The sequence below is a fragment of the Anser anser genome (genome assembly GCF_964211835.1).
Source record: "Anser anser genome assembly, chromosome: 7".
Lineage (NCBI taxonomy): Eukaryota > Metazoa > Chordata > Aves > Anseriformes > Anatidae > Anser > Anser anser.
In genome coordinates this window covers 15519340-15532826 of record NC_139727.1, presented here as the reverse complement: position 1 = coordinate 15532826, position 13487 = coordinate 15519340, and the positions used below count along the sequence as shown (strand labels likewise).

The 13487-nt window shown below is 36.5% G+C and overlaps 1 protein-coding gene across 32 annotated transcripts in view; it reads left to right on the top strand.

Moving 5' to 3' along the window:
• CTNNA3 (catenin alpha 3) overlaps positions 1–13487 on the top strand; it is a 495101-nt gene that overhangs the window by 233737 nt on the left and 247877 nt on the right. The gene's annotated exons all lie outside the window — the stretch shown is intronic.

Genomic DNA, 13487 nt, shown 5'->3' with positions numbered 1-13487 from the left:
TTTTAGTTGGCTGCTGACCATGTTGGTTTTCATCTTATGAGATGAAGGTATGTTTTTAACTTTGTTTCCATAGGACAGTATCTTATTTTGCTGCCCACATGGTCACTATTGTATGTTAACCTACCTTACGTTTACCACCTTTAAACTGGGAACAGCTTCTCCAGACCTATTTAGCTTTATTTCCCACCTGTATTTGAACAGGCAGTAGATTTTACTAATTTAAAATGATGAGACTTTTTCTGCATATGTAATTCTTTCTCAAAATCCTGAAATCTCTCCTTTATAAATTCTTGAAAATCCTTGTTATAAATTATAAATACGGACAGCATACTTGGTAAGTAAATAGAAACCTGTGCTTCCAGTCCTTACGTTTTTAGCCTTGTAAAGGTTTGTGTTTTTTCCTCCTTCTACTTCAGACTGTCTTTGAAGATGGTAGTCAGTCATGTATCAGCTCTTCAGTGCTTTCTTTAGTGGCCTTTTCTTCAAGAGAGGGAGCCACTGAAATTTGAAATGGAGATTTTTTCTTCTGATGTCAGGACTACTTGCTGTACCAAAGGTCTATCATAGTGTCTGTGCATTGTCGACTGTCTTTGAGGCTGACATGCTATCTCACCCATAAAGTCTCAACAGTAATGTTTGTCAATGTGGAACAAGTAAATCAACAAAATACAGATGAAATGAGTGTGTTATCACTAAGAAACACTTCTCTCCAAAGAAGAATTCCCTTCCTTACATTTATGTCTTGTTCCATATTGGGCTTTTGTATTTTGAGCTTTTCACCCAGAAGAGCATCAGCTGTGACTCTTCGCATGCTTTTGGACTGCTCAGATGGTTTGTGCATCCATATAGAAATTAAAAATATATATATAGTTTAATAGGAACTGCTGTTTTAGTAAATTGATGTCAGATTTTATGGTGTGTATATTAGAAACTGACAGGGAAAGTTCACTAGTTTTCAATTTTCTTTTTCCCAAAAGTATATCTGAAAATCAAGGATTGAAGGTTTATTTAACAAGGTGATGATTTTCAAAATGAGTATAAAATTGTTTCAGCTTTATTTGAAGTATTTCAAGCTGATAATTCATGAATGTTTCATTTAGTCTAAATATATATATGCATGGAGAGAAATGGGAATTCTATAAATAAATAATGAGTGTAAAATATTAGAAGTAATTGTTGCTTTTCTTTGAATTTGAAATGTTTTTCATTTTCACCCACTGATCTGATTTCTTTTTGGATTCTTGTAGTAAGACTCGAAACTTCAAACACATTTTATGAATGAAAAATATAGTGATGCTTTCCCAGAAGTCATTTCAGATTAGGTTGAACAGCACTTTAGTAAAAATATGATTAATTAAATAGTTAATGTATTAATTTAATGATATTATGTGTTTATGTAGAACCATGAGTTTTTAAAATATAATACTGATTTGAAAAAAAAGGTCTGTAAACACAGGCCAACGAGAAAACTAGTTTTCATAGATAACATTGCAATCTGTTTTTTGGTGAGTTGTCTGCTTAGGCAATGTAAATAGATTAATGTCTTTAGAGATTAACATCTAGAAACTGTTTAGGCATGTCTAGAATTTATTGTAATTTATTATTTGTCTTGGACTTCAAGAAAGTTGAATATGTTTTCTTTTTACTGGTCATTTTTCAAATTAGCTATTCTGATTACACACAGTAAAAATTCACAAAACATATTCTTGAAACTGTAGGGACTGGAAAGTAAAGTTAGGAATCCTTCCTCGAAGTAGGCTCACAGCTGTAGGTATATTTGGGCATTTGTCTGTATTGGTGTTCCTTTTGACGTGAGAGGTAGACACGTGCTATAGTTCTGATGATAGCTTTGCTTAGGAGGAAGGATAAATGTTGGAGTCAGAGATTATTCTCTTTGTTAGCACCAGTTTCTCTGTACACAGCAGGAATCAAATAGCAGTTTGATTTAAGCCTCATTGGTACTGTTTCAAGACTCTTTCAGCAAGACTGAGCCCAAAAAGCATACTCTGTTCTGGTTTTTTTTTTTTTTTCCCCTCTTTTTTTTTGTTTCTTTTTCTGGGTACTACAGTCTCAGGATTTGATGAGATTAGATCTCTTAGATTATTTTGTAGTTCAGCTTCTCTGATGTTTCTCCCTTCCTTTCTCTACTGTATATACAGAAGCCTCCACAAAGTAACAGCCATTATCACTTTTACAATATGGTCTAATTTCTGACCAGTTTTGCACATCTTGTTTTGTGTGACACTGATACACTTGTCTTTTATCCGGATGAAGGCTCCTGCAGCTGTTATGTGACTGATTCTGTGGAAGCAGAAGAACTCCTCGCAATTATTTTCAATTACATTTTTTTAGAGTTACAGTTGAAGCTGTGGTTGGATGTGCCATGTGCAGGATTAGTTACAGGTTCTTGTGCTAGGAAAGGTACTCAGAAGCAGAGATATGATATAGTTGGGGCAAGGAATATCACTGCACTTACTGAGGAGGAATCATTTCATCATTTACGAACATTTCATTATTTACTGAAGCTATGTGGAAGTAGATGGGATTAGGGACAGAGAAAGATTAGAGTTGTCTGTTTTGGGTTGATGTCAATAGTACTGTCAGAGTGAGGGTAGGGCAAGAGAAATTGGTTGTTTGGGAAGAACTAGGAATATTTGCTGAGGTCCCATCCAAATAAATCTTTTCATTACCTATTCTGATATTATGTCATTTTCAGATTAAACCTGAGCGTTTGTAGCCAAAGAATTTTTGTGTAATTGCCATAACTTTATCAAGAAAGGCATTAGCATATTAAACTCAGAAGTGTTTTACATTATCATTTGCCTGTTTTCCGTGTTGGATTTTCCAGAGTTCTGTAATCACTCAAACATGTTCGGAAGGAAAAAAAATGAACAGCTTTGTTTTAAGGCATAGCGTGGTTAATACTCCTTTCCTTATTTCTTCTCCGCCAGATAAAACTCCCACCACTTCAGTGTTGCCATGCAATAATTTTTTCCCCCTCCTTTTACTGATGAATCATTGAGATTAAGCATTTGTTAAGCTGCACTTTTCAAATTTCTGTTCTTTTTCTGCAGTTCGTATTCTGAGGGGTACTTGAAAATGTCCACATTTTTCCATTTTTCCACCTTAGTAACCCAGTTTGAGAGCTACTCAGATTTTCTAGGATTAATTTTATTTAAAGCAGTGCAAGCTTAAAAAATCTTGCAAAGTTTTTTTTTTTTTTTTTTTCCTCCGTATTGTAATCTCTATTTGCTATTGACCTTGAATGAGTAATGGGGAAAATTCACATGCAACGTTCCCATGTTCCTCTCCTCCACTCAGTTCCAAAGCAGTTTCTTTTCTTTGTCCCTATGCTCTCATCAGGGAAGATATATTCTTTTTTATAATTACAGCCTGGGGTGGAGTTTTTGAAAGTTGTTGTTTCATTCCCCTTCTTTCCCATATAGAATCACAGAATAATTGAAGAATCATTTAGGTTATAAATGGCCTTTGAGAGCATCAAGTCCAGCCATCAACCTGACCAGGAAGCTGAATGGCATTTTTACTGCCTCTACAGGAGTAAAGCATTTATACAGCTGATTGAGACTAACGGTAACAGTAATGCAGTTATCACATATGGCAAAGGTGGAAAGTTGTCACCTGATAGGAAGTAATTTGTTGCTGTATCAGAGTACTTGACTACATTTAGATTAGGAAACTGACATACTTGCTACAATGAACTGGTAGTGGTGAAAACTTTGATCAGTCCAAATCCAGCTGTGAGTTCTGTTGTCAGACATTTAACCAAATCCAAAATTTGGTAATTTAATATTCTGTACATAATTTCTTCTGAACTCCATGTCCATACTGCTAGCATGATTGTCCTGTAGTCACTGAGGTGGATGTGTTTGATGTTCTTAAATACTAAGTGGTTGCTGATTAGGGTTTTTCCATAACACAGACTACAGGACATGTTCTGATGCCCTTTCCTTGTTGGGAGTTCACATAATCTTTCAGTTTAATTATATCATTTGGGTATCCAGATTAAAAGAAAAGTCAATTTCTGAGGTATTGATTGGAACAAAATTCAAAATGTCAAGTATAATGCTTGATTTTGAAGTCTCTGGCTTATTACTCTGTTCAGTTAGGTGTTATGTATTAGGCATTGCAGCTCATCATGGCTAAGGCTCACAAAATAGAAAGTGTAATGCTGTGTTAGGCAAGAGTAGCTAGCGTACTGTCTGCATTTAGGACCACTGAATGGGTAGTGTTCAGGGATTGAAAGACTCTAGATTATCAATCTCCAACACTTGTTAACATCATTTTTAAATAAATATAATACAAATTCTGTATAGGTCTTTACTGCATAAATTATTGGCTGGAGTAGTGACAGTGGACAATACACAGGTAGGGTTAAACCCAGTCCTAGGAGTTTATAATCTCACTGAAGAAAGGACATGGCAAGTGTTTTCAAGAAGACTGGAAGAGTAGAAGGTATGATAGTTCTTTTTGTAACTGTGATTGCATAGGCTAACTTTCCATACAGCTCAATGGTTAGACATTAGTGAACCATACTGACTTTATTGGAAAGTTGAGAGGAATTGCTGCTGTTAGTAAATTGATGTTATGAAGCCATCACGTCAAACAAACAGTATCTACAGTAGCTTCACTGCTATTAGAATGGTGGTGCGTCAGCTTCCGAACATTTTATACACTGATAAATCAGGGTAGTTCACCAGCTTTTACATGAAAGGTGAACCGTAGTACAGATGAGAGAAGCATATTAGACAATTGACAGTAAACAATTAGAGAAAGGGAGAAACCTGACTGTACTCTGGATTTCAGAATTAGGATGTTTACATTTTTAATAAACAATTGTCCACATTCTGTGATGAAATTTTTGAGATATTTCTTTGGCTTAGCTAAATATTTAGTAGTGTTGTTATTAGCAGGTTTTTTCAGTTATAACACAGTTTATGGAATGAAATGTCCATTTCTCTCTCCATCCTCACTGTTTTACTTAATGATGCATTGTAATGGAGTAAAACTATTTCCTTTATTGTGTATGGAATGTGTTTCTGCATAAAGTCTCCTGTAGTCATCCTACCCAACATCACATTGGTTTTCTTCCCCTCTACTTAGGCTTGTGTCAAAAGACAGCTTGGGAGCCAGAAATACATGGTGAATCCTTCTGCATAGAGAAGTCAAATATAACAAAGAGAGAGGAGGAAGACAGTAAATAGACTTCAGCAACATACACTGTCTGGATGGACCGTAACATAGTCAGGTTGTGAAGATATTGGATACCACATGGAATGCGTTAAACTTCAGATCAGAATCTTTAAAATTCATTTTGTCCTGCAGCAAGAAAAGGTCTCTTTCTTTAAGGGAAGCTAAGATTATTCAATGGGAATAAAACTTTTATGGCAAAAATTGTTCCCTGAGGAAGGAAGGAATTATAGGAACATAGAGTCTAGCTTGCCAATCTGGTCTCAGTGGGAATGACACCTTGTAAAAACAACATTTGTTCATTTCTGATTGTGTATGAAAGTGATTTATTTGGACGCTTTTGGTGACGCAACTCTCAGATTTCAAGCAAATTGTCTCCAACAGTGGAAGCTATTTGAATTGAATTTCAATTAGAAACATTCTGTTAGAAATCTGTTACTCAGAGTTTTGCTGATGCAGCAAAAGGCAGTTCATTCCTCAGGACTATGGAAAGGTATTTCCTTTAAAATCAGTACACAAACTGTATTTAACTATAGCCTAATAAATAAGGAATTAATAAAAACTCATACATCTGCAGAATAGACTTAATTTGTTATACTCATTGTATTAGCACTTTCAAATGACATTGAATTTTAAAATGTATAATGTTTGCATACATTCCCAGAGATTGCAAGCAGCTTAACATTATTGCAAAGTGTGGGCTGATATCAATAAAAGAAATCAGTAGTTTTATTGTTTTGTTTAGATTCTGAAAATCAGAAATGAGTAACAAGATAACTGCATTCATATATTTTATTGGTAAATTCCTCATCTGCACAAATGTGACTCAGTTAATGACAGCCAAATGGTTCGATGCTCAAGTGAGGGTACTGTAGAAAAGGCACTTTATCAAGACATTTATTTTTCTTCCAAGGAAGATGTTATAAATCACATTAACCTATTGATGATAACAAATTATAGCTTTAAATGACACCAGTGGTAGAAAAATTTTTAACGTTGGTTAACCTGAATGTAATTTGCAGCCATCACCTCTGTCATGCTTGCAGCTGCTGCTGAGGTGACACAGTGAAAAATCAGTGATGAGGTACAGCTTCTAATCCACAGTGTGTCTGTGGGACTGGACAAATGCTCTTTCCCTGAAGGTATACTGTATTTTCAAAGTATTTAAGAACTAATTAGGGGAAAGGTGTGTGCTGATCTTCATGCTTCCACTGTTTTAAAATAGAAATCCCAACTCCACCTCTAATTGATAAATATCAGTTTGGGCAGAACTATATGGTTTGTGTTAAGCAGACTTCTCTGTTAAATTAATACTTGGTATATGCCTTAGCATTTAGATAAGCTGTAAATTAATTTAATACTTAAGTTTTTTCTATACTTGAAAAAAATGCATTTTGGTTTACTGGTTTGTCAAATTACCATTGATTAAGTAACTAACTTATATGATTTCTACTGAAAGCCAGAGAAATAGAACTTTTTATTTTATAGAAAATCTTCAATGTAAGCTCAGATGATCCTGGAAATCCGTGTCACTTCAGTGAGCTGCTTTTCTTAAATCCTCAGTGGGCCATAGGGCATTAATTGTGATCCTATGGCTAGCCATTCCACATCAGCTCTCAAATGTTTATTTCATACTCAGGGCCAACTTCATTTTTTAGTAGAAATAGTTGCACTTCTGTGTGTTATGGAAGAGTTTAATAAGGTTTAGAATGCGAGATTTGAAGTCTCTATTTGTCAGTCGTTGCCATTGATATTTTAAATGTATCAAACTCTATCACCATGTTGCCTGGAAACTTTGCTTTAACACAGATAATTTTTTGGGTGCTTGATTCTCAACTGTAGGATCTGGAAATGAAATGATAGGAAAAAAACTGGGTTTATGAGCCATTTTTAGCAACTGAGCTGTTATATATTTTATAGAAATAAACCTGTAATTGCTGTGTGTAAAGTATGAAAATATTAGCTTCAGTATTTAGCATTTGATGGGCAAATAAACATGCAAATGTTGCAACTCTGCAGAACTGTCATGTCACAGTCAAAACGGGGAATGTAAGTTACAGGAATGTTACTAGTAGGTTGAGCTGCGATGCTGAACTTCAGAAATACACTGTAAAAGTATAAATAATCATGGTAAGGAGGCTTAGGCTAGTGCATTGCAAAAATAACTATACTTACGAATTCGTGGTTTGTTTTTTTTTTTCAGTCAGGCATAAGTATGAGACAATATATGTATGTGATAACTAAAATTAATCTTATAGAAATAGAAACATTTTCAAGTAAAGTCAGGTCCTTGGAATACTACAGTTATGAGAGGTAGCAAGAAAACCAAAAGCATTTTTACTTCTGGATGCTACAACAAAGCATGACACTATCTCAAAACTGAGAGCGAGATGTTTTGGAGTGACAGCAACTGGGCTTGTGGATTGCAAAGAAGGAATGGTTCGAGGAAAAGAGAGATTAGGAGGTGAGATTTGTGAGCTGGAAGCCTCAGAGTGGTGAAAACAGAAACATGAGGAATCAAAACTCAGAGGGATAACTGAGAACTCAAGGCTGTATGGCAGGATAGACTGGGAGGCAGAGTGGCAGGAATAAGGTTTATTTGGGGGTAATCTGTCCATATTAAAGGAATAAAGAGCAGGGATTTTGATTTTCATAACTGGTGCAAAACAGAACTGAAATCCCAAGTGAGTGCTGCAGTGATGAGAATACTTACAAAGAGAAGTTATCTTGGGGACAGATGTTTCTGCTGTTAACATCTATAAACCAAAAGACAAAAAAAAAAAGTCCGATCTAGTGAAAATGAAATCGAATGCAACAACTACAACTAAACTATTATTTTTTTCCCACCAGATTGAACCATCACAAAATAGCAGGAAGGGCTGGAAGCCACATGAGCATTTGCAATAGAAAGTTCTTTTTTGGAAGAGCTGTACACTGCATTTAAAGAGGGTTAACTGTTAACTTTACTGAAACCTGTGGTTTAATCAGAGATCTAGATAAATACAGGAAGCATAGAGCCCTGGTGAATCCAATCTCCAAGGCATACAGTTCCCCTACGTATGGAGAACGAATCTATAAGTAGTGTTGAGTGAGTGAGGTACGTGCACTACAAAGAAGAGTGACTGCAGAAGGGTGGATCTGTGTGCACTTACAAAGGAAGCAGTTATCCAAGGAACAGTCTCATGTCAGTGAAATTTTTGGCTTTTCATCTCAGGTCTGATGAAACAGTCCTGAGCGGGGACTGGGTAAATGGACTATCCTGCCAGCAGTCTTTGGCCCCATGGCACCTGCATTATCCCTCTTTTTCAGTGTGAGGGACCAAACCGCTGTACCAAATCTATTCTTTCATCTGGTGGTCAGGCGTGAAATTGAGAGCTCTGTGCTGAAAATACATCAGGCTGGGTCATGCTGTCCTAAGACATGTATCTAAACTCTGAAGTGAGGGGAGAAAAAAGATGGAACTCTGTGGTTTGTACTTCCTAATGGCTACCTCTGGGTATCTGTTCTTTTTGTGCATCATGTTTCTGAATTGTCCTCTAGGAACTTGTCTCCCTGATGATTATATAGGGAATGTGGAGTGCCGTCACTAAGTGGCATCTGACTTTGTGCATTGACACTACCTGGAGAAATTCACATGGGTATCTTGATTTAGCCTGAGATTTCCAGTCTGCAGCACAAAAAGGATAACACGTTTTGGGATGAATTCTGTTATGCCTCCACTCAGTAATTATTTGTTTAAACCTTGCAGCTGTTTCGAAAATCAGAATCTGTCTGTTTGCTTGCATTATTTGCAATTTATTGTTCAGGGTGTGCAGCTGGCCACCTAGGTCGTAGAGTATTGTTTCTTCTTGTAGATTCAGTGACTAACTAAATAGTAATGAATTATTAATAGCTAGCAGCAAGACATTTTTATTCACTGCTGCTATGAATCTCTACTAAGAGGTGGATACCACCTCTTTCTCAAGAAGTCAGTTATGCTGTATATTGTCAAGAGGTGGAAGCACATACTATAGAAAGTATCAGTGTGTACTTTTTCTGTCCTACACTCTTCTCTTGTTTGTGGTTGATCACTGCCAGAAGATAGGATAATGAGCAGCTGCGAACCTGTGGTCTGATGTCTTATACATATTTTAGTGTTTATATGAAGTCCCGAACACTTGTTTATATACCTTTTTGATATAGATGGGTTTAATGTAACCCATTTAATGGATTTGATGTTTTTGATGTTTAATGGGTTTAAATTAACTGAGTTAATTTGGGGACCATCTCAAAAAGCTTTGCATGTGAGCACAAATATCATATATGGCATCATTTTTACAGGTAGCGTTTGTATTGGATAGATTAGGTTGCTCTTTCAGATAGATTAACAAGATAATTAGATTATTAGATTAATAATTAGTTAGAAAAGGTTGAACTATGGCAAAGATTAATTTTGCCTTCTTGAGTATTGTAAACCAACTGAATAGTTCTTACCGGACTTGTACTATACTCTTAGAGGAAAATCATACATTTTTTCATGAAAAAAAATCAGTGAATTGGAAGTCTGGGAAACAGGAAGTAACATTTTCTATTTTTATATGATTTTTCATTGAGTTTTGGAGTAGTTGAATGAGATGAATGAAACTTTTTAAAAACCTACTCGTTTGTCACATACTCGTTTGACTCTTTCCTTTGGTATTTTTTAAGAGCATTCCTTCTTGACAATGAAAGGCTTTCTTGCACTAGTCTACTCCTGCACTCTATTATAATGCAGTATATGTCCTTAACAGACACAGCTAACTTCTTTTCAAGGCAATACATTTTCTGTTGTTGTTTAAGAGAGAAAAAAAAGGGGGCGGGGGGTAGTAAAAATACAATGTCATTTTAATGGTAGATTAAAATTGTTTATTCATATGTATTTTAAATAATTGGTTACTGCATAAAGTAATTTACGTATTTTTATATGCTGCTATTTAGCTTTTATGGAATACTCTTGCAGGCAATATCATTAACACAACTCTAGCTGCTCTTATTGAGCAATGTAAGACTGTATTTTACTGATAACAAATCCTCAAATACGATTTTTTCCAATTTTTAAATTTTGTTCTAGCTTGAGACTAAAAATGCATGTATATAGATTTGGGTGAACGCTAAAACAATACTGTACACATTGTGTAGGTTAAAAGGGATCTTTATAAGCAAAATGTAATTCCTTCTAAAAAAGAAGGAGAAATGTCTTATTTACATCATCAGAGCAGGAACCAAGAAGGACTCCTTAGTCTTTGCTTAAATTAAGCCTGTCCCATCGGTTTCCAGTGCTGGTTTCACTTCCTGGTGGAAGAAGGTGAGACCAATATGAAAAGGTTCTCACATTTTTTTGCTGTGCAAAGTTTTACTGAACTCCAAAATCTTCTGCTATGCTATGCTACGGCTTATTTAACTGGACTCCTTCATACTTAAAATTAAAACATTATTTTAAATGTTTTCCTAGCTTGAAAAAAAGCTCAGTGCTTTTATAAAATCCAACTATTTAGCTTGGTATCTTATGAAAATTAAGGGTTAAGTGATTACGTTGCCTACTCTGGGTCCCCCCTTGATAATTTTTGAATTGCTGACTGATTTCAGCCAAATTTCACTGAATATTGAAGTCACTACAATGAAGTACAAAAAAATCAGATGTTAGCTGGAGGAGAGAGGTCCACATTAAAGCTTCCAAGGAATATAAAGTAGTTATGAGACATTAGCTACAGGGGGAGTCATCAGCCTGTTAGCTGGTCAGCATAGCTGCATGGTTAATCAGCACATATGTAACACCAGGCTTCCCGTGCTGTGTATGTTTAATGAGTAAGACAAGTGGGAGGAAAGACTGACAAAATGGGATGGGTTTTAGGCATATAATACAAATCCGTAGGAAATCACTCTTCTTGGGTGTTCTGCTCATTTTTCAAGCGCCTGTCTGGTCTTACATGTCCTTCTAAGAAGGGCCAAGTTGATGTGCCATAAATATGAGCTGTTTTTTCTCTCACTAGGTTCACATCATAATTCACATCAAATTACGTTGTCTCCTGTGGAAGTATTCATATCTTATTCTGTAGGGTGTTGAATATATGGTATAATAAGAAAAAAATCAGAAAATATTTTTTTTTGTGAGAAACATCAGCAGAATAGTCAATATACTAGTTGGTATTATTGTAAGATTTATAGATGAGTCTCAAGGGCATTCTAGAAACCTCAGAAAATCCATTTACTCTTCAAGGTATTCAGCATTGCATTTGTTATGAGGAACTGGTTTGCTTTCAGTAAACAAGAAATCCTTGTACATTAACTGTAGCAATGTCAATGTGTTCTTAGTATACCAGACATCAGCTAAGTTATGATCTCAAAGGTAAGAATACTGATGTGAGAGCACACTTAACTTGGAGGAGTGTGCTTCTTTCTTTCTTTCACATATTATGTATCTTCTCATATCACCTTTATAAAGGAAGCAAGGTGAACAACAAAAAACAGATACCTCCACCAGCAACATGAAAGTGCTTTAGTGAGGTTGGCATGTTCCTTCCACTGCTGAGTAAGTTCTTTGATGCAAGGCACAGCTTTTTGCTTTGAGTGAGTGTGTGTTCAGTGCTTAGTATGCTGGGATCATGTAGATTTACAGGGCACACCTTGCAATGTTAGCTAACTTTCTTGGCTTTTATAGCCCTTCTAAAACCAGATGTTACTTCTTACCTTTTATGGCACTACAGAAGTGTATCTGAAACCCTTTGCAGTACACAAAAATGACAATAATGCATCTAGAATGACTTCAAAGGGATAGAATTTATTGGATGCCCTCAAAAAGCATTTTAGGTATCTGGAAACCTGCTGGGTTCTTGAAGTCACCCAACAGAACCAGGATCCCCAAGTCTGGAGGGGCCAGTTGGCATCTTTACAGAGGATATGTGGGAGCTGGGGCTACTGTCATGGTCATTGCAAGTCTCCCAGATGAGGAGTGAAGACAGGATGGTAAACTTTGTCTTTATTCACATGTGACTGTCTTTAAGGCAGTGAGATGGCCCCAAATTAGGTGCAATGAGATTTTTTGCAATCTTTGTGATGGAAGGATGCTGGAGAGGAAAAGCCTACATAACAGACCTCCATTGTGGGCTCTGGCTTTTAAAAGATATACAGACTGTGAACATGGAATTAGTAATTGGAAGAATTCAAGGACAAAGAAAGCTTGAGGAAGAAATGAAAACGGAGAATCGTGATTTCACAGCAGATGAAATAAAGGTAGCAAAAGAGAAGCCATGCTAAATGTAATCAGGCATTGATTCCCTGTAGGGAACGACAGAATAGGCCATGCTGCTGGGACTGCTTGCCAGTTACATTTGTAGTCAAAGTATGCATACAGCTGTTGTTTTGAGATAGCATTTCTCAGTAATGTGCCATTTTGCTTTTTTCCTGTGACTGGTGAAGCGATAGCTCGTTTATTTGAAATCCATCAGTGTAAAATGTATTGCAAACAAAGGCTGTGCATACTATCATGTTATACTTATCCCCATTTTTATAGTCCCTCTGCATAAATACATACACCCTCCTTCAGATTGTTCAGTCAAGGGCTTGTACATGAGTCACTTGTAGAGCACACCCAGCTCTTGCTCTGAATAATAAGCAAAATTAACTTAATTGTTTAGAAAAATACATTATTTATGCTGGCCTGGAATGAACTAACTCAGGTCTTCAGGGAAAATGTACTGTTGTGTCTTCTTGGATACAAACAGAAATGTATGTGCTGATGACTGGCAAGTGCAGTTTTGTGCCACTCCACATGCATGGAACTGTCCACCATCAAGCACCCTCAGTTCAGCTCTGAGGAAATGGCTTTTGCCCAGCTGGATTCCTGCCACGATTTGGGGAGATGCAATTGGAGGTGTCCTCTGAGAGAAGATTATTCCGTCACTGGAGGAGTTAGGACCTTCTGCTGCTGCTTTCAGACTCCAGTCTGAAACAGATGAAGAGCCAAACATAGTGAGAGAGGGAGTTAGGAGAATCTTATCAAGTAGAGATAGAGCGCTGATGGCATTAAACTAGGATGCTACTTAGTGTCTTTGCTAACTATGGTGCATTGCGCAAATTAACTAAAGCAAGAAGCCTTGGGCCCCTTACCAAGGTCAGTCTCTTCATAAGAGTGTGAGCCTATCTTAAGAAACTGGTAGAAACTGGTCCTGCGGATGGACAAGAGCCAAGGAGCAACTGAGTCCTCGCAAAGACAAGAGGTCAACTAGTGGTGATGAGGAAGAGTCATCAACCTTCATCCGCAC